The following is an 18,885-nucleotide window of genomic DNA, read 5'->3' as shown; positions in this document are numbered from 1 at the left end:
AAATGACTGATATTTTTTAGTAACCTTAGCTTTCACATCTGACAGTGAGAGGTTCATGACCTAAGGCAAGAGGACTCAGCTCATACATTTATATGTTTTTTTTAAAAAGTGACAAACAGTCTTCTGATAATGAAATCTATAGCTTCATTATTTTCTGTTTCCCTCAAGCACCACTCAAAACCTGTATGTTAGTAAGAGGGAAATATTTGAAAGATTTAATATTGGTTTGCTTTTTATCCTTAAGGACAATTCCTTCCAAGAATTTCTAGTTTTGTTGAAGGTATCTAGCATTATGGATTTATGTGCTGCATGATTAATTGTTGCTAGGCTATTTTATCATTACTTACAAATATAAATACTATCTGATCCTATAGAGACATGCCTGATATTTTCATTCACAGCATGAGCCTCCATATCAGTAATAAGTGTAAGCATGAAAAGCTTGTACTCATCTTGAAAATATCCTAAAGCACCCCTGGTTAAGCATACACATTTTGCATAAAAGGAATCTGAACTATGTGTGACAATTAATTATCTGGAAACAAGGGCCATGAATACTTCAGACAACCTAATAATTGCTTATATAAATTAAATTTATATTAAAAAAACCCCAAACCTTAAGTTACGCATGTCCCTCTTGAATTACTTGAGAAATAAAATCTTGCAAAAGTAACACAGTATATATAATGAAATTAAAGTTCAGGGTTTTTTCTTACTGTGTTTCTTTTTTGTGTTAGTCATCACAATGCAACACAAGTACATTTTCAGTCTAATTGGAAAATAAATTCCAACTAATATACTAAATAAAAAAATCTAGCAAACTGCAGCAAATTTTCTTGCCCTTTATTTCACCTCCTCTAGAAAAGTATAGAAAATTAATCATGGAAATACAAGATGTGGTGAAGAAAAAAACCTTGTGAAATCTTTGACACCTTTATTTGTTCACTTGTTATTTTGGTTCTTCGGAGATTATTATGATTAGTATTAAATAAAGACTGCAAAAATAGTAAAAACTACAGATATAAAAACTGATTCCTATTTAAAATTCTGTTTCATATTTTTATATGCAATAAATAATATTAAATAAGAACATATTTCACAATTACAAGCTCTGCAAACTGTGTCATTTTTAACTCTTTAGAAAGTTAATCTATGATTTACCAAAAAGTTAGTTTTCATCTGGTCTCCCATCACTTCTCAGGAGACATCCTCACTGTAGACTGGAATTTTGTTTCTCTACCAGCTTGGCTAGTAAGTCTGGTGTACTTGGTGCAGGGGTACACACACAACATAAAACACAGATGTTCCAATTTCAAAGAAGCTGCCTGCTTCAATATACAGAAATACATCTTCTGTTAAAGCAATAGAACAAATCTTGCAGTCTCCAAGACTTGTAATTAAGGAGTTCCACTAGTAAGAGTAGTATGTATTAATGCAGGTTTTGTATCAGAGCAGCTGACTACAAAATAACCTGCACAGATAGACCTCCCACCTCCAAAGGGGTGCTCTCCCAGCTGAGACTTAGAACAAACCTTGTTCTGTTCCATGCCATGGTCTTTTGAGTGGCATGTGTCTGTGACAAAGACATTGCTAGTATGCCTGCTATTTACAGACACGTTGGTGAATTTCTGATGGCAATTCATTACTTTGATTTTGCCACTGACAAGAAGGCACAGTGATACCCTGCTTATCCAATAAACTTTACAGCAAAATGGAGAAAGTATGCCTCTTTCAACAGCATCTGTATTTTTTTGTCTGTCACAGGCCTATTTAGTACTCTAACAGATAGATACAACAGTGCGGGAGATATGGACAGCACATGACCAATATGATCAAGCAATGCCAATTTATTGAAGGTAAGCAAGATCTTTTATAGCTTTCTCCTGTACACGCAAATGGTACATGGTACAATCCGTATTTTGTCTACGCACTTCAAGCCTTCCTTGTCGTGTCCTTGCTGAGGCATGCACACGTACAGGATGGCTCACATGTCCATTATCTCCCAATATATCCTTCTTTTTGTTTTTGAGCAATCCACATTCCTTGTGGTCTTTTTTGCAACAATCGTTTAATACAACAAACTAAGCATGGCACAATAATAACAAACATAACAACTACAACAATTACAACAATTCCCCCTTGTAACAATTCCTTCAGGTATCCTGTGAACATAGTTAACGTTCCTCTGTAACTTGGGGCCCCTACTGGTTTGGAAGGGATGTCAACAAACACGTTCAGAATGTATGAGCATTAATCACTGTCAGAACCATTGCAAGGCTTAGGATTGTGAGCTTGACCTTCTTTCCAAGGCCACACCCAGTGAGATGGAACCCACCGTAAGCCATGATCGGTAAGTTTTTGAACATAATTGATTGCTCTGTGCCCATAGATTAATCATTCAGCTGGCATCATACCTGACATTCCCCCTTTTTGTTTTTGAAGCATTTGCTTCAGAGTTTGATGAGCCCGTTCGACGATTGCTTGTCCAGTGGGAGAGTGTGGAATTCCTGTGCAGTGTTTAATGCCCCATAATATACTTGGCACCCCAAGTACAGTAAAAGAACTATATAAATGTGTTTCAACATGTTTAGCTGTCTCTCCATCTTGAGCTGTAGTCCAAATATCCATGAAAAACATATCAATAACAACGTGTACATATTTTAACCTAATTCTGCTATATATTTAACATCCATTTGCCACAATTGCAAAAGTGATAGGCGCCGTGGGTTAACTCCTGTTCCCAGGCCAAACCCTATTTTTTGACAGGATGGGCAAGAGGCAATAATTCCCTTTGCATCCGCAAAAGGAATTTTAAATTGTTTATGCAACATTTTTGCTGACAGATGCAAAAATATGTGAGATTCTCTAGCTTGTGCAAACAAATCTGGAGAGGGTCCAGACCAGGCTGGAGCAACTAATTGATCAGTTAGTTCATTTCCATACCATAATCCTTCTTTGGATTGATGACTTCTGATGTAATAAAGTAGACAACGCTTCTCTGATCAAGAGTGTGAACTTGTTGTTTCAACAGTTTCCCTAAGTGTTCATTTTTTATTTCTTTTACTTGTCCTCATTCAATCCTTTTTACTACTCCTACTACATAGAGTGAATCAGACACTACATTTAATCCCAAATCTAGCCAGGACAAAAGTGCCCACAAAACTGCTTGGAGTTCTAATTGTATCCATTATACATGACACAATTCTATCTTATCTATAATTTTCTGCAAAGCAATTTTATGTTCCTGTGTCAAGGTTCTTTTACTATCAGCTTGAACAATAGTGTTCAATAATGGCATTAATGGCTTTAGATCATCATTGGTAATATCACATAAATGTATAACCCATTGGATGTCTCCAATCATTTTTTGGACATCATTTGATGTGTGAACCTCTGTGTTAATTTTTAATTTCTGTGGACGAATAATGAAGGAGAGGAAGACTGTACCTTTTCAGGGGCTATTTTCAAACCTCTATTGGACAGTACCTTTTGCAAATGACCTAATATAACTTCTGATTGCATGTGTTCCCCACCTATTAATATATCATCCATGTAATGGTAAATAATTAGTTGGGGAAACCTTTTTCTGACTGATTCTAATGCCAGGGCAACAAAGATTTGACACATCGTGAGAGAATTCTTCATCCCTTGAGGCAACACTATCCAGTGATACCATTTTGCTGGCTCAGCCTTATTTATAGATGGTACAGAGAATGCAAACTTTTCCCCATCATCCTCATGAAGTGGAATGGTGAAAAAACAACCTTTTAGATCAATGATTAATATTGACCAAGACTCTGGTGTCATGGAAGAAGAAGGTAATCCTGGCTGTAAAGATCCCATAGACTCCATGACTGCACTGACTGCTCTTAAACCATGTAACAATCGCCATTTGTTGTTCTTTTTAGGAATAACAAAAATTGGAGTATTCCAGGCACTTTGTGACAGGACGGTATATCCTGCTTGCAATTGTTCTTCAACCAACTGATGGATAATTTGCAGCCTTTCTTGTTTCAATGTCCATTGATCTATCCACACAGGTGTTTCTGTTTTCCATGTAAGTTTGAGGATAGGCTGCTCATCAATGGCCATCACTGAAAAGGCGGTGTAACCAATGTTGTTCTGACCTGGCTCAGGACATCTCGTCCAAGTAATGTGATAGGAACTTGCATCACATAAGGGTTTATGGTGACCTGAGCTCCATCAGGAAATTTAATTACAATGGGTTTTTTACTAATGCTGGTGGCTTGAGATCCCCCAGTGCCAAACGCTCCTGTGGCTGCCGCAATGGTAGGCCATGAAGCAGGCCATTGTTGGGCTGATATAATTGTAGTGTCGGCCCCTGTATCTACCAACATTTTTAGTTTTTTCCAAGTACCATCAGAGGATTGGATAACTATTTCACCTTCTGGTTTTCCTCGGTTTATATCAAGAGACAGATATACTTGCAGTTGTCAGTTGATCCAAATTCACCAGTCCCTCGATTACCTTCCCCTATATTTGGAACAGTCTTTAAATGGTACAAGCTGGACAATTTTGCTGCCTTTTGGAATAAACACAGGTGGGGTTAGGGTTTGAACCATTATTTTAATAACACCAGTATAATCCGCATCAATTACTCCCAATAATACTTGAATGCCTTGGCGAGTTGTTGATGATTTCCCTATTAAGAGAGCACTTAATCCAAATCCTAACAGCCCTTTCACATTACTATCCACTAAATGGACCTTCTGATCTTATATTGTGATGTCTACTGCTGTTTCCACATCCACTCCGGCACTCCCTGCTGTGGCAGAGGTGAGACTGGACAGGAAACCACCTCCTGTCCCTGATTCTGAGCTTGCCATACCCCCTTTATTTCTGTCTGCGCGTGAGAGGGATTTGCGCTCCTTCTCAAGTTTCCCGAATGCTTTCTACACTCCTTAGTATGGTGATTATCTCTATGACAATTATTACATCTTTTCTGAACCTGTGTAGTTTTGCATTGCACTTGAAAGTGACCTTCCTTGCCACAGTGTCCTGGTTCAGCTAGGATAGGGTTAAGCTTCCCCAACAGAGAGAGAGGGGGAAGGGATCTCCAGCCAGGTTATTCATACCATGCTGGTCAGGTCCAGGGGCGGAACCTTTTCACCTTGCTCTTTGGCAGGCTCGGTGGCGGGAATCCTTTGTCCGTAAACCAGCTACCGGTATTTCTCTGTATATCTTTTGTCTTGTTCACCGTTATTGCTGTTTATTGTTATTATCATTGCTACTGTTGTTGTTCAGATTGTTCTATCACTCTGTTGTATTAAATTCCTTGTTATTTTAGTAGCCTGGGTCTGTGCCTAACTTCCAGTCCGACCGGCCGCGGGTGGGGGAGGGGCAACAGCAACATGCTCTCCGATTCCGGCAGGGGTTAAACCTGTACACACAGTTATAGCACTTCTTCCCTCTTTATTCTTCCTCCTCTTTATTTTGGAAAAAATGGTGCAACCACCGCATAAGCTGTAACATAAGCTTGCTGCATCCCTCTACTGGTTAATTCAATCATGTCAGCTACAGACGCTCCTTGTGGGACAGTAACTAACAACCGCTTGGTGTATGGGTTGTCGTTCTCAAAGGCCATTAATTTAAACATGTTTTCCTTCATTTCTATGGTCATGTCATACTGCTGTTCAAGAGAGTCATAGAGGCGATCTACAAACTTAGAATAAGGCTCATTAAGATCTTGGTTTACTGTTACAAATTTATCTTGCCGTTTCCCTTCTGTATCAGGCACGCACATTAGGGCTTCACAAGCTATTGACTGCGATAGTCGCAACACTTCATTAGAGAAATTGACTTGCAGATCTACTGCTGCAAAGGGTCCTGTACCTAACAACATTTGCAATTGAACGAGATAAAGTGGATTGTCTTGTGGTCGCGGCCGAGCTTGCTCATTATTAGCTAATTTAGTTCATGCACTTTCAAACAACATTTTTTGAGATGGAGTTAATATAACTGCCGCTATTTGATCAATATCTGTTGGAATTAACAGTGATGATGAAAAAATATAATTAATGATTTATTTTGTTAATTGATGGTGAAGACCATTTTGCACTACGGAAGCTCTAGCCTTTTCAAGCAATTTCCAGTCTAAAGGATCCCATTCATTAGTACCACTAACACTATTAATAGAAAGAAGAAACGCTTGTATGCTTTCAGGAATAAAAGACCTCTCCAATATAACATCTCTAATAATCCCTTTCCATCAGTGTGTGGCCACAGAGGCACTCTGCACCTGTGAAGAAAAAAGATGTGAAGTTGTAGGGTGAGATGAAGGAAGAGCAGCCTCTGCATGTGATGAAAAGAAGAATGGATTGGAAGCAGGTACTGGAACTGAATACTCAGGTCAGGAGCAGACGGTTGCGGTTCCGTGCCAGATGAAAAGGTATATGATTTGTGCTCCATCTTCTCCTGCCGTGTTGCAGCCAGTTTTTCAAGCTTGTCCACAACTTGCAGGATTAAGATTTCTGTGTTTGAAACACTGACTTGTGAGGCGGGGGTTTTCTCTCCCTGCGAGGAAGGCGCAGGCGGCGATACGTCGGTTCCACCCATGTTCCCATCCGCGCCCTGCCTACTGCTGGACTCTGGTGACTCCCCCGCTCTCTCCTCACTCTCTCACGGCACCAGGCGCACGTCCAGCATCTCCAGCTCCCACCTGCGCAGCTCCTGGTCTAGCCCCCGCTGCCCGCCCCGGTCCCGCCAGCGCGACCGATGAAGCAAACGGGTTTTTTGGCTGACCTAACGTGATGGGATCTGCCAGTGGCACAGGCACCGGAGGTGGCATATCAGAGCCAGAAGCCTCTTCTACAGCTGCAAAGGCGGAAGTGACAGCCACGTGATCACCACTCAGCTCCTCCATTGTCTCGCGGATCAGCTTCCAGAGTGTGGGATAGCCACTCACTTCTTCTGCTGACCTTCCCCCCTCACCAATCAAGTCCCAAAGCTGTTTCCTATGGATTTCCAGTTAGATATCTCAAATGTGAGACCTGCACTGGAGATAAGTCCTCTTTCCCGGCTCCATTTTACCAAGCCTTCCAGGGCGGACTTATCATATTTTATCCCTCTCATGGAGAGGATATTTTGGAGGACTTTCACCACTGCTCGCTCATCCCTGTTGAGAGCAGACCCCATTCCTCCCTGGCTACTGCTTCTTTTTGCAGAACTTCAACCCAAATTACAGCGCATGGCTTCTCACCTTCAGACTCCGGGGCAGAGTCTGGATCAGTTTCGACTGGCTTTCCACCCTCAACTGTACCTCCGTCGAGTCCTTCATCGAAGACTTGTGCCAATCTTGAGGGTCTCTGTTTGGGTGCCACTTTGCCTGTGGACACGCACACAACCAATATGGTCAAGCAATGCCAATTTATTGAAGGTAAGCAAGCCCTTTTATAATGCTTACTCCTGTGCACGCAAACGGTGCATGGTACAATCCTTATTTTGTCCACGCGCTTCAAGCCTTCCTTGTCATGTATGCATGCACACGTGCAGGATTTCTCACATGTGCATTATCTCCCAATACAAAAGTGGTAAATATTCTGATCTCAAGTTTCTATTACTGCAGGGGAAGTAGTTAAATCTTTTACATTAGCTTCAACCAGCACAATAGCCTAGCTAACACATCTGTTACTGGTAATCTATGAAAAGCAGAAGCTATCATGAACTATAAAGTCACATTCTTCACAAAGCCCAGATTTTTTTTTTGTTTTTGTCTCAGTTCTCTTTCATTGTTCTACATGAATGTGTAAAATTGATCTATGCAAACAGCTGAGGCAAAATACACGTGGATTACAACTCTCTACTCATTGTGCCAGGCTTGCCTCTCATTCTCCCTGTCCAGTCTTGACTACTCTGGCATGCAAGTAGTCAAGACTCATGACTGAAGATTAGCTACCCACAGTTGCAGTAGGTCCCATAATGTGTTCATAAACAGGGTCAAGTTTGCATCCTGCACTTGTGGCAAGTGCCAGACCTAGTTTTATATATTATTAATTCATCTAAAACTGTGAAATAAGTCTGATCCATCCGGTGGGGAAAAAAAAAAAAAATCTGTACAAGTGAAACAATAAAATTTCATACTTTTCAAACTCTTTTAGAGTCTCTGGACATATTCTTTAAGGATGGCTGTGCATGAAGAGTACACAAGTCCAAGTTTTTTTACACTGCTTAGAGCCCCTGCTACACCTTGGCCCTGAGAATCTGAAATCTTGGACAAAATCCACTGCTTTAAAAGAAATGATATCTGAGGGAAACCAAGGTATAGTAACCCACTGATTCATGAGCAGGAAGGAAAGAAAAATAAACCTTGACTAGTCTTATTTTCAGAGTTCAAAAACCTAGTTTTATTAAATCTGAGATTCAATTACACAGATTAAAATGGCTTCATAGTTTTGTGATATCCATTAACTCCTTTTAACATATGAAAAAATTGACAAGTAAAGGCCAACTTTTCAGATGAATCTTAGTTCTGGGTGTCTCCAGTGTTGACTACTCACATGAAATAAACTGCACGGACAAAAACCTATCCCCGCAGAACATTTTTGATTGTGTCAGAAGGCTGGGACAGAGCTGGGAATAAATCTCTGTCTCCCAAGACAATGCTTAACTACAAGTTGATTCTCCTTCTGGGAGGCTTAAAACTATATCAAAACAACACTTCTGTTTTCCTGTTCATGCTCCTGTAGCAGTTCCTGGGGACTCCAATCTGAAATCCAGCACAAAACTGATGTATTTTTTTAAAGTATCATCTTCTTAAATGCCTTTTGAGAAATCAGTGTATAATTCTCCTTTACTTTTGATTCACTTACATATTTCTCTTGCTATTCTGCCTGGCTCTTCCAAAATAAATTGTTTAGACTAATTTTTAACCTGTAAGCATTACCAAAATAAGTTATAATGTATCTCTTCAACAACTTTCTTCCCAGAATAAAGTACAGCATGAAGTATAAATGTCTTGGTAACATACAACTACATGCTGACAGCTTCTGCTACTCTCAATATTGGTAGCTCTCATTAACACTCATTATTGTGGCTCAAAATATTGTATGAGTAATTAAAATCAACTATAAAAGCCCTGCATTTCACATGACAAAGTTATTTACAGATCATTTACTCGTCTGTTTTCCAAAATTTCTATAGGATTCATGTAAAAAGTAAGAATTACCTTCTGACTTTAGAAACTTAGAAAAATAGTTCAATATATCATATCAAAAATAGAAAAATTATTTAACTATATATTTTTACATTTTACTATACATATATACTATTAATTTTGTTATATATCAAAGCAGTATATGCAGTATATGTCAAAATAAAGAATACAACAAAATTTTGAAGTGTATATATATAAATATTACAGTATATAATTTTTCTATATCATTTTTCTCTATAAAGAAGGGTACCTCAGGGTCCCCCTTCTCTCTTTTATCACCCTAACAGATTAACTTCTAAGCTTTTCAGTTCTTATCTTGTGCAGTGTCATCTACAAAGCAATAGTAAAGTCCTATTCTTTCAGAATCTTCAGTTTATTAATTCTATTTTAGACTACATAACTGATCATGGCACATGATTTTAGCACATGGTGTAACACTGCTGCAATACTGACTCATATTTAGGGCCATTAAAAGGCTTACAGTTAAAATTTAAACAATTTGAAATGTTCTGAGGAACATATGTCCTTCAGAGAAGTCCTGTCAAAACTCTGACTGCACCCACAGCCCTGGCCAGGCACTGACCAGGACCAAATTTCAGAGCAACAGGAGGAAAAGGTATAATAATAAATATTTTCACTGGGGGGGGTTGGGGTGGGGAGAAAAGATTAATTTTGTAGATTTTCCGCCAAGGGTAAGTTACACTGAGAAAGTTCCCCAAGTTCAGCTTCTGACCAAAAGCTGTCGGACAGAGCTGAGGAGGGCAGAGATTGCTCAGACACATTGAAGTAAAAGTACCTTTCAAAATTGCTGAAATGCAACTTACACATCAGTGTTTGAGAACATACATGTTAATTGTTTTAACTGCAGTTGCTAGATCTGATTGAGGTAGTAAAGGATTATGGGGGGTAAATGCAGAGACTCTCAACCACATCCAGCTCCTACTATTGAAGGAGAGCTAGTCACCTGCACTGACACTTTAATTTTGTCCTTATTGTGATGATGAGTAGGTCATCTAATTGAGCAGTTCAGTATAATAATTTGACAACCATTTAGAAAAAAATGTTTGGCTTCAGGCAGTATTAGCAGTTCTATAAGTATGCAACATCTTTGAAGCGGACACTAATATCAGCATGAAATGTTTGATAACCCTTTCTGTACACAGCTTTAATGTTCTTACAGCTTTATTCTAGTGGGATTTACCTGCACAATATGTATTAATCAGTATGTTTGTTTCATTTCTTTTAGCTGATAAAGTCCAGTGACACAAAGATGATCTAGGAGATAAAGTAAATTATGAAAGAGTCCTGTTGTCAGCAAAAAACACTTGTCAGTGAAATTCTCACCCTTGTTTTACCCCTTCAATGGTAGAAAGGAAAAACCAACCAACCAAACAGCAAAGTATAAATATTTCTCAAGAGCTCAACTGCTGCTAGAAAATGTTCCACGTCAAAGATATGGATGGATGTTGGCTATTAGGAGGTTTCCTCCTGAAAATCAGTGCCCAAATCCAGCTCAAGCAATGTGCCAAGTGAGCTGCAGCATAATGCCATGTCAGGATCCCAGGCACTTCTAGGGTTCATTCAAGGATCTGAACAGATCTTAATTTGGCCAGAATTCCTAACTAAACTATACTTAGGGTTGCCATGGTAATAATTCAGACAACCTAGGAGAACTGGAGTGGGGAGGGGAGAAATGGTATTAAGGACAGAGTTCAAGATAATAATTTCTGAATACTTTTATTCATTTATGTATGTGTGTGTGTTAATTTCTCAGTTGCCTCCACTTTCTTCTTTTATTCATCATATCAGTATTCTGAGGATTCAGAAGCTGTTCTTTTACTAGGTTGCAACAAAGAAGATAAATCAGTATTTTTTTACTATTTTTAAGGCCTTTAGTTTTTTTGTATAGTTTATTTTTTTATCAGTACATTAACAAAGATTTTTCAAACACACAAGACAGTTCCATTCAATCTCTTCCAAATTATCAATTAATTTATTAGTATTTTGAGAAGAGTAACACAGATACGAACATGCAAAATGAAGGTAATTTTAATAACTATAAGATTTTATTTCTTTGGACACTGACAAAATACTTGGTGACAGATGATTTGGTCAACTTCACAGTAAGAAGAACAGGATAGAAATTATTATCATTCTTAAATGCTGTTTTTAGAATATGAATATACAAACAAACACAGGCTTACACATGTATTTTATTGTTGCATGAATTTTAACTTAATCAACAACAAGAAACATAGGCTTGAGTCCAGTAGGGAGGTGAGGGTAAGAAAGAGAAGGCCAGCTTGTTGAATTAACAGATTTACAAAATTAGTCTAAAGAAAAGCATGAACCTGACTTAAGTGATCACTGGGTAAAATCATCGAGCCAGTGAATTTTAAAAGACATATGGACTTTCTTTCCCCCTAAGATAATCAGAAACTCACATGCCAGAAAACAGCTTTAATTAAAAAAAAAACGCTACAGAGATATGTTTCTTCTTCCAGTGATACTACTTTCTTCAATTAATTTATAACTAGAGCAATTTCCAAAATTTCTGGGCATTCTCAAACATTATGGTGTTGTATAAAATATACCATGGATTTTAATATCAGAAGAGCTGTCCTGGTTTAGCTAGGATAGGGTTATGTTTCCCCAGCAGAGAGGGGGGAGGGATATCCAGCAGGGTTATTCATACCATGCTGACGTCAGGTCCGGTGAGGGAGCACGGGAACTTTTTCCTTTGTGGCTTTGGTGAAGGGGAGCACATGGCAGGCTGTCCTTAAACATTGCGGTATTTCTCTGTATATCTTTTGTCTTGTTTACTGTTATTACTGTTTATTGTTGCTATCAATGCTACTGTTGTTGTTCAGAATGTTTATTACATTGTTGTATTAAATTTCTTCTTATATTAACCCGGGGTTTGTGCCCTACTTGTGTCCGAGGGTGGGGGAGGGGCAACGGCAACGTGGTCTCTGGTCCCAGCAGGGACTAAACCAGCACAGCCTTTTTTGGCGCACCAATGTGGGGCACAAGAGGGTTGAAATAAGAATCAAAAAGGGACAGACCCTGACCAGAGTGTGTTGGAGCAATCTGTTGGGTGTAATTTTTCTGTTTGTATTTGTACTGTTTGATAAGAAAATGTTTGCAATACTGGCCCACTTGCTTGCGTGGTGGGGCTGGATTAATCCTTATATCCAGTGTATGATCCCAGTGCTGATGTTTGTTGTAGGTGAAAAATATGTAAAGGGTCTTATGGGCTCTGCTGGCTACTGACTGCTTATAATGTGTTTGCATCGCTGTTTGTGGGGGTGAGCCGGTACCTGTTTGCTGCCTGGGCTTTTGTTAGGGGTCTCACCCCCTCTGTGGGTGAGCCAGGGGAGAGATTCTCTAGGTTTTGGGGAGTTTCAGTTATCCTTGGGGCATTCAGTCCAAAGTATTTGTGACACAATATTGTCTGGGTGTCTGCCAGATCTTGTTTTGGGCAATGCGGCACTTCGCTAACAATAGCAGTGCCCAGAAACCTGCCCCGAGGTCAGATAATAGTGAGTGGCAAGGGGTGTGGGAAAAGATGGGCAAAGGCCTGAGTCAGTGGGCACCTCCAATGCTTTGGAATTTCACTCCAGAACGAATGCAGAGCCCTGAAAAGCTGATGGAGTGCTTAGAAAGGGTGTGTTACCAAGCTGGCAAAAACCAGGAGACACAAATCGCTGTGATGTGTTGGGGACTTGCCCATGCCTACCGTGTCCTCTTTAATACCACCCCCTGCCCTCAGGGGGGAGAAAGGGCTACAGGACCTGTGAGTGATCTTATTGATACAATATCTGGACCAGGGGAAAAGGCAGAGCCATCAGTCGCCTCCACCAGCACAGCAGCTGAGCCAAAGAGCCAGCCAGTGCTGGTGTCGGTTGCCCCGATACAGAAAACAAAAAATACCAGAAAGTGAGCTCGCAAAGTGGGGGATGGGGATGATCCAGGCCCGGCATGGGAAGAGGAGAAAGGGCCAGAGGTGATCGTCCGATCTCTATCCCTGACTGAGCTGTGAGATATGCAGAGAGATTTCGGCTGCCTGGGAGGCGAGCAGATTGACACCTGGCTGCTCCGATGCTGGGACAATGAAGCCAGTGCTTTTGAGATGGAGGGGAAAGAGGCCAGGCAGCTGGGGTCTTTGGCCAAGGAGGCTGGCACTGATAGGGAAATAGGGAAACAGACTCAAACACTCAGCCTTTGGAAGCGACTCCTGCTCAGTGTAAGGGAGAGGCACCCCTACAAGGATGATATATCCTATGTCAGCTAGGCAAATGGACCAGCATTGAGAAAGGCATCCAGAACCTCAGGGAACTGGCTGTGTTTGAGATGATCTATGGTGATCTGAATGATGAGCAGTCACCCATGGACCCAGATCAGGCCCCTTGCACACACCTGATGTGGTGAAAGTTCCTGAAGAGCGCACCAGAAGCACACTCTAAAGCATTGGCAATAGTGTCCTGGTGGACAGACACCCAGACTCTGACAGCGGATGGAGTGGTTGGCAAGCTCCGGCAATAGGAGGGAAATCTCCCTTCATCTCAACATTCCTGGGTCTCAGCTGTGGAGGAACTGTCTCAGAGGGTCCAGAAAATGGAAGAGGACATGTCCTACATTCCACCTGCACGGTCTGATGTCTCAGCCATTTAGAAGTAAACGTTTTCCCACCCAAGAGAAAGGCAGCAGAAGGCACACACCATGAGGCACCCTGTGTTTTTTCCTCCGCAACCATGGAGAAAGCATGAGGAGGTGGGATGGACAGCCCACTGCCGCCCTAGCTGCACGAGTAGAGCAGCTGAAAGGGAAGACCATCACAAAAGGGGAGTCCTCCAAGAAAAGTGCAGCTCCAGTGTCCAGTCAGAAATCCCCCAGACAGAACAGAATGGCCAACGTTATGTCTGACCCTCTTGAGGGGACCAGTAAATCATTCTTACAAGAAGTGAGTGATGGTGAGCAGGATTAGAGGGACCCTGCCTCCAGCCAGTTGGAGGAAAGGGATATTCGGATTTACTGGACAGTGTGGATCCGATGGCCTGGCACATCAGACCCACAGGAGTATAAGGCTTTAGTGGACACTGGCGCACAGTGCACCCTGATGCCATCGAGCTACAGTGGGGTTGAATCCATCTGCATCTCCAGAGTGGGATCCCAACAGCTGACCCTACTGGAAGCTGAAGTGAGCCTGACTGGGAAGGACTGGCATAAGCACCCCATTGTGACTGGCCCAGATGCCCCGTGCATCCTGGGCACAGACTATCTCAGGAGAGGGTACTTCAAAGACCCAAAAGGGTACCGGTGGGCTTTTGGTGTAGCTGCCCTGGAGGAGGTTGAACAGTTGTCCACCTTACCCGGCCTCTCAGAGGATCCCTCAGTGGTGGGGCGGCTTAAGGTTGAGGAGCAGCGAGTGCCGATTGCTACCAGGACGGTGCACCGGCGGCAGTACCGCACCAACCGAGATTCCCTGGTCCCCATCCATCAGCTGATCCGTCAGCTAGAAAGCCAGAAGGTGATCAGCAAAACTCACTCACCCTTCAACAGCCCTGTATGGCCAGTGAGAAAGCCTAATGGTGAGTGGAGGCTAACTGTGGGCTACCGTGGCCTGAACGAAGTTATGCCAGCAATGAGTGCTGCAGTGCCGGACATGCTCGAGCTCCAGTATGAACTGGAGTTGAAGGCAGCCAAGTCGTACGCCATGACTGACATTGCTAACGCGTTCTTCTCCATTCCGATAGCGCCAGAGTGCAGGCCACAGTTTGCGTTCACTTGGAGAGGCATCCAGTACAGCTGGGATCGATTGCCCCAGGGGTGGAACCACAGCTCCACCATTTGCCGTGGACTGGTCCATACTGCACTGGAGAAAGGTGGGGCCCCAGAACACCTGCAGTACATTGATGACATCATTGTATGGGGGGACACAGCCGAGGAGGTCTTTGAAAAAGGAAAGAAGATAATTGAAATCCTCCTGAGGGCCAATTTTGCCATCAAGTGAAGGAAAGTTAAGGGGCCTGCAAGGGAAATTCAATTCCTAGGAATAAAATGGCAAGATGGGCGTCGCCACATCCCAATGGATGTAACAGAGAGGATAACAGCCATGGCCCCACCAACCTCTAAAAAGGAGACTCAGTCTTTCCTGGGCGCTGTGGGGTTCTGGAGGATGCACATCCCAAACTACAGCCTGATTGTGAGCCCTCTCTACCACGTAACCCATAAGAAGAACGATTTTGAATGGGGCCCTGAGCAACAATAATCCTTTGAACAAATTAAGCAGGAGATTGCCCAGGCAGTAGCCCTCGGGCCAGTCCGGGAAGGGCAGGAGGTTAAGAACATGCTCTACACCACAGCCAGGGAGAACGGCCCTACCTGGAGCCTCTGGCAGAGAGCACCTCGGGAAACCCGAGGCTGACCTCTAGGCTTTGGGAGCCGGGGATACAAAGGCTCTGAAGCTAATTACACACCAACTGAGAAGGAGATACTGGCAGCGCACGAAGGAGTTCGGGCTGCCTCAGAAGTGGTCGGCACTGAAACACAGCTCCTCCTGGCACCCCGACTGCCGGTGCTGGGGTGGATGTTCAAAGGAAAGGCCTCCTCCACGCATCATGCAACAGATGCCACGTGGAGTAAATGGGTTGCGTTGATAACACAACGGGCTCGAATAGGGAACCCCAGTCTCCCAGGCATACTAGAGGTGGTTACGAACTGGCCAGAGAGCAAAGATTCTGGGATGTCACCAGAACAAGAGGTGACACGTGCTAAGGAGGGCCCACCATACAATGAGCTGCCGGATGAGTAGAAGCGATATGCCCTGTTCACTGATGGGTCTTGTTGCATTGTGGGAAAACATCGACGGTGGAAGGCTGCTGTATGGAGTCCAACACGATGGGTCACTGAAGCTGCTGAGGGACAGGGTGAATTGAGCCATTTTGCAGAGGTGAAAGCCATCCAGCTTGCTTTGGATATTACTGAGCGGGAAAAGTGGCTGAGGCTCTACCTCTACACCGACTCGTGGGCGGTGGCGAATACCCTGTGGAAATGGCTGCAGCAATGGAAGCAGAACAACTGGCAACGTAAGGGTAAAACCATCTGGGCTGCTGAAGTATGGCAGGACATTGCATCCCGTGTGGAAAACCTCGTTGTGAAGGTGCTCCATGTGGATGCCCATGTACCCAAGAGTCAGGCCACTGATGAACATCGACACAACCAGCAGGCAGACCAAGCTGCTAAGATCAGAGTGGCTCAGGAGGACTTGGACTGGCAGCGCAAAGGTGAACTGTTCATAGCCCGGTGGGCCCACGAGACCTCGGGCCACCAAGGTAGGGATGCAACATACAGGTGGGCTCGAGATCGAGGGGTGGACCTCACCCTTGACACCATTGCAGAGATCATCCACGGATGTGAGATGTGTGCTGCAATCAAACATGCCAAGCGGGTAAAGCCCCAGCAAAATGGAGAGCGATGGCTGAAATACAGATACGGAGAGGCCTGGCAGATCAACTACATCACACAGCCACAGACCCGCCACAGGAAGCGCCACGTGCTCACAATGGTGGAAGTAACCACTGGATGGCTGGAAACTTACCCAGCGCCCCACACCACCACCCGGAACACCATCCTGGGCCTTGAAACCAAGGCACCAGTGTGCCCTAGAGCCTTATACTGCTGTGGGTTAGATGTGCCAGGACATCGAATCCACATAGTCCAGTAAACTCAGGTGTCCCTGTCCTCCGCCTGGCTGGAGGCAGTGCCCTCTGATGTTGGTCATAATAACCACTAACAACAAATGGGTTATTGTGGTGTGCATGGGCTTCAGTCTCATCTTGATCACTCCTTGTGAATAATAATTAGAAGTTCTTCTCATATGATCATGAGAAAAGTCAACCTTTCTGCTCTGTTTGGGCGCTTGATTACTAGAAACCAGAGAAGCATTTCTCCTGAAAAGACCACATACTCTACTTGTTCTTCCTTCCAGCTCACATACCCATTTTGTTGTTATCTCAAACAAAAAGAAAACCTCAGAGCCCCACATTGGGAGCCAAAAACTGTGGAGATTTGAACTCAGCCGGCAGCCAGATGCCATATGGCCAACCATTCACCTCCCCCTCCCCCCTCTCGTGAAATAGGGGAGGGACAAAAGAAAACAATTCATAGGTTGAATTAAAAAAAAAAGAAAGAACTTACTAAATCTAACAAGAGAACAACAGTAACAATTGTGAGTCCAAAAAGAAAACGGGTAAAATGCAGCAGGGGCTTACTGAACGCATTAACTGCTTCACCACAGCAACAACACCTGATGAACAGACAGCACAGGCAAGCCCCAAGTGAAAAACCCAGAGAGAGAGAGAGAGCCCACCCACCTATATCCCTGATCATGACATCACATGGTATGTAATACTCCAACGAAAATTAACTCCATCCTGGTCGAAACCAGGACAACTATATTTAAAAAAAGAAACAAAACAAAACACAAAAAACAAAAAAGACCATGTAATTGCTCACCACCCACTGACCAATACCAAAGCAGTGATCTGTCCCCCAGCCAACACCTCCCACTTTTTATACTGAGCATGACATTCTATGTTATGGAATATCCCTTTAGCTAGTTTAGTTCAGCTGTCCTGGCCATGCTCCCATCCAGCCTCTTGTGCACCTGCTCACTGGCTGACCATGGGAAACTGAAAAATCCTTAACTTAGGATACGCACTACTTAGCAACCACTAAACCATCAATGTATTACCAACAGTATTTTCAAACTAAATCAGAAACATAACACTGTACCAGCTACTAGGAAGAAAATTAACGCTATCCCAGATGAAACCAGGATGCTACCATATGTTGTTGATGCAGTAAGTATGTTGAAACCATGTACACATGTCAGTCAATATTCAGATGGTAAATTAACATTGAATTTATTCACATAAGAAAGGAACTCCCTGACCTCTTTTGACATGCCCAGAACTTCATCTTTATGCCTCTTATGAGCCAGGGCTGTAATGGCTGAATATCAACACAGCATACTGACATTCCTGCTGATTTTATCAGCTAGCTAGGAAATGGGAAAAATCATGAGGAAGAACCTCAGATGATAACTGATCACTGAATACACAAGGTGAACCCCATTTTGCACTTCTGTTTAATACTTGAAGATAGAATTTTCATTCATGCATCTCCTTGTTTTAGGCAGGTGAGACACATCATAGTGTTTCTTACTCTCAGGTTTTTAGCTGCCTTGCAATCTCTGAATCAATGAGTCACTATGGATACAAATACGTTCCCCATGTTCCTACTCAAAAGTGTCACATGATCTGTCCCCATTTGCAAATGTTTGCATTTTATACATGACTATTTGTAAGGTCCCCTTTTAGACACAGAATGTATTCTGCATAAATACAGAAGCATGATTTCCATCCAAAATAAAGCAATTACCTCTAGTAACAGAGGAAAACTGGGATATTATTGTAAATGAGACCAATGAAGCCTTTAGTGTAAATGAGGACAAAATCTGGATCTAGTCTTCAGCTGGCAGACTAAGCTGGGAAACAGTTCCTCTAGTATATTCTGTATGTTGTGGACTGAAAATTGTTTGATTTTGTTCTGAGATCCTATCTGGATTACTCCTAATTCAGAATAATTACTCATTCTGGATTAAAATACCAGAGAGCACCATATTTGTAACAGCAAATTGTCAATTAAGA

The sequence above is a fragment of the Athene noctua genome, chromosome Z (genome assembly GCF_965140245.1).
Source record: "Athene noctua chromosome Z, bAthNoc1.hap1.1, whole genome shotgun sequence".
Taxonomy (NCBI): Eukaryota; Metazoa; Chordata; class Aves; order Strigiformes; family Strigidae; genus Athene; species Athene noctua.
Note: the sequence above shows the minus strand (reverse complement) of the source record.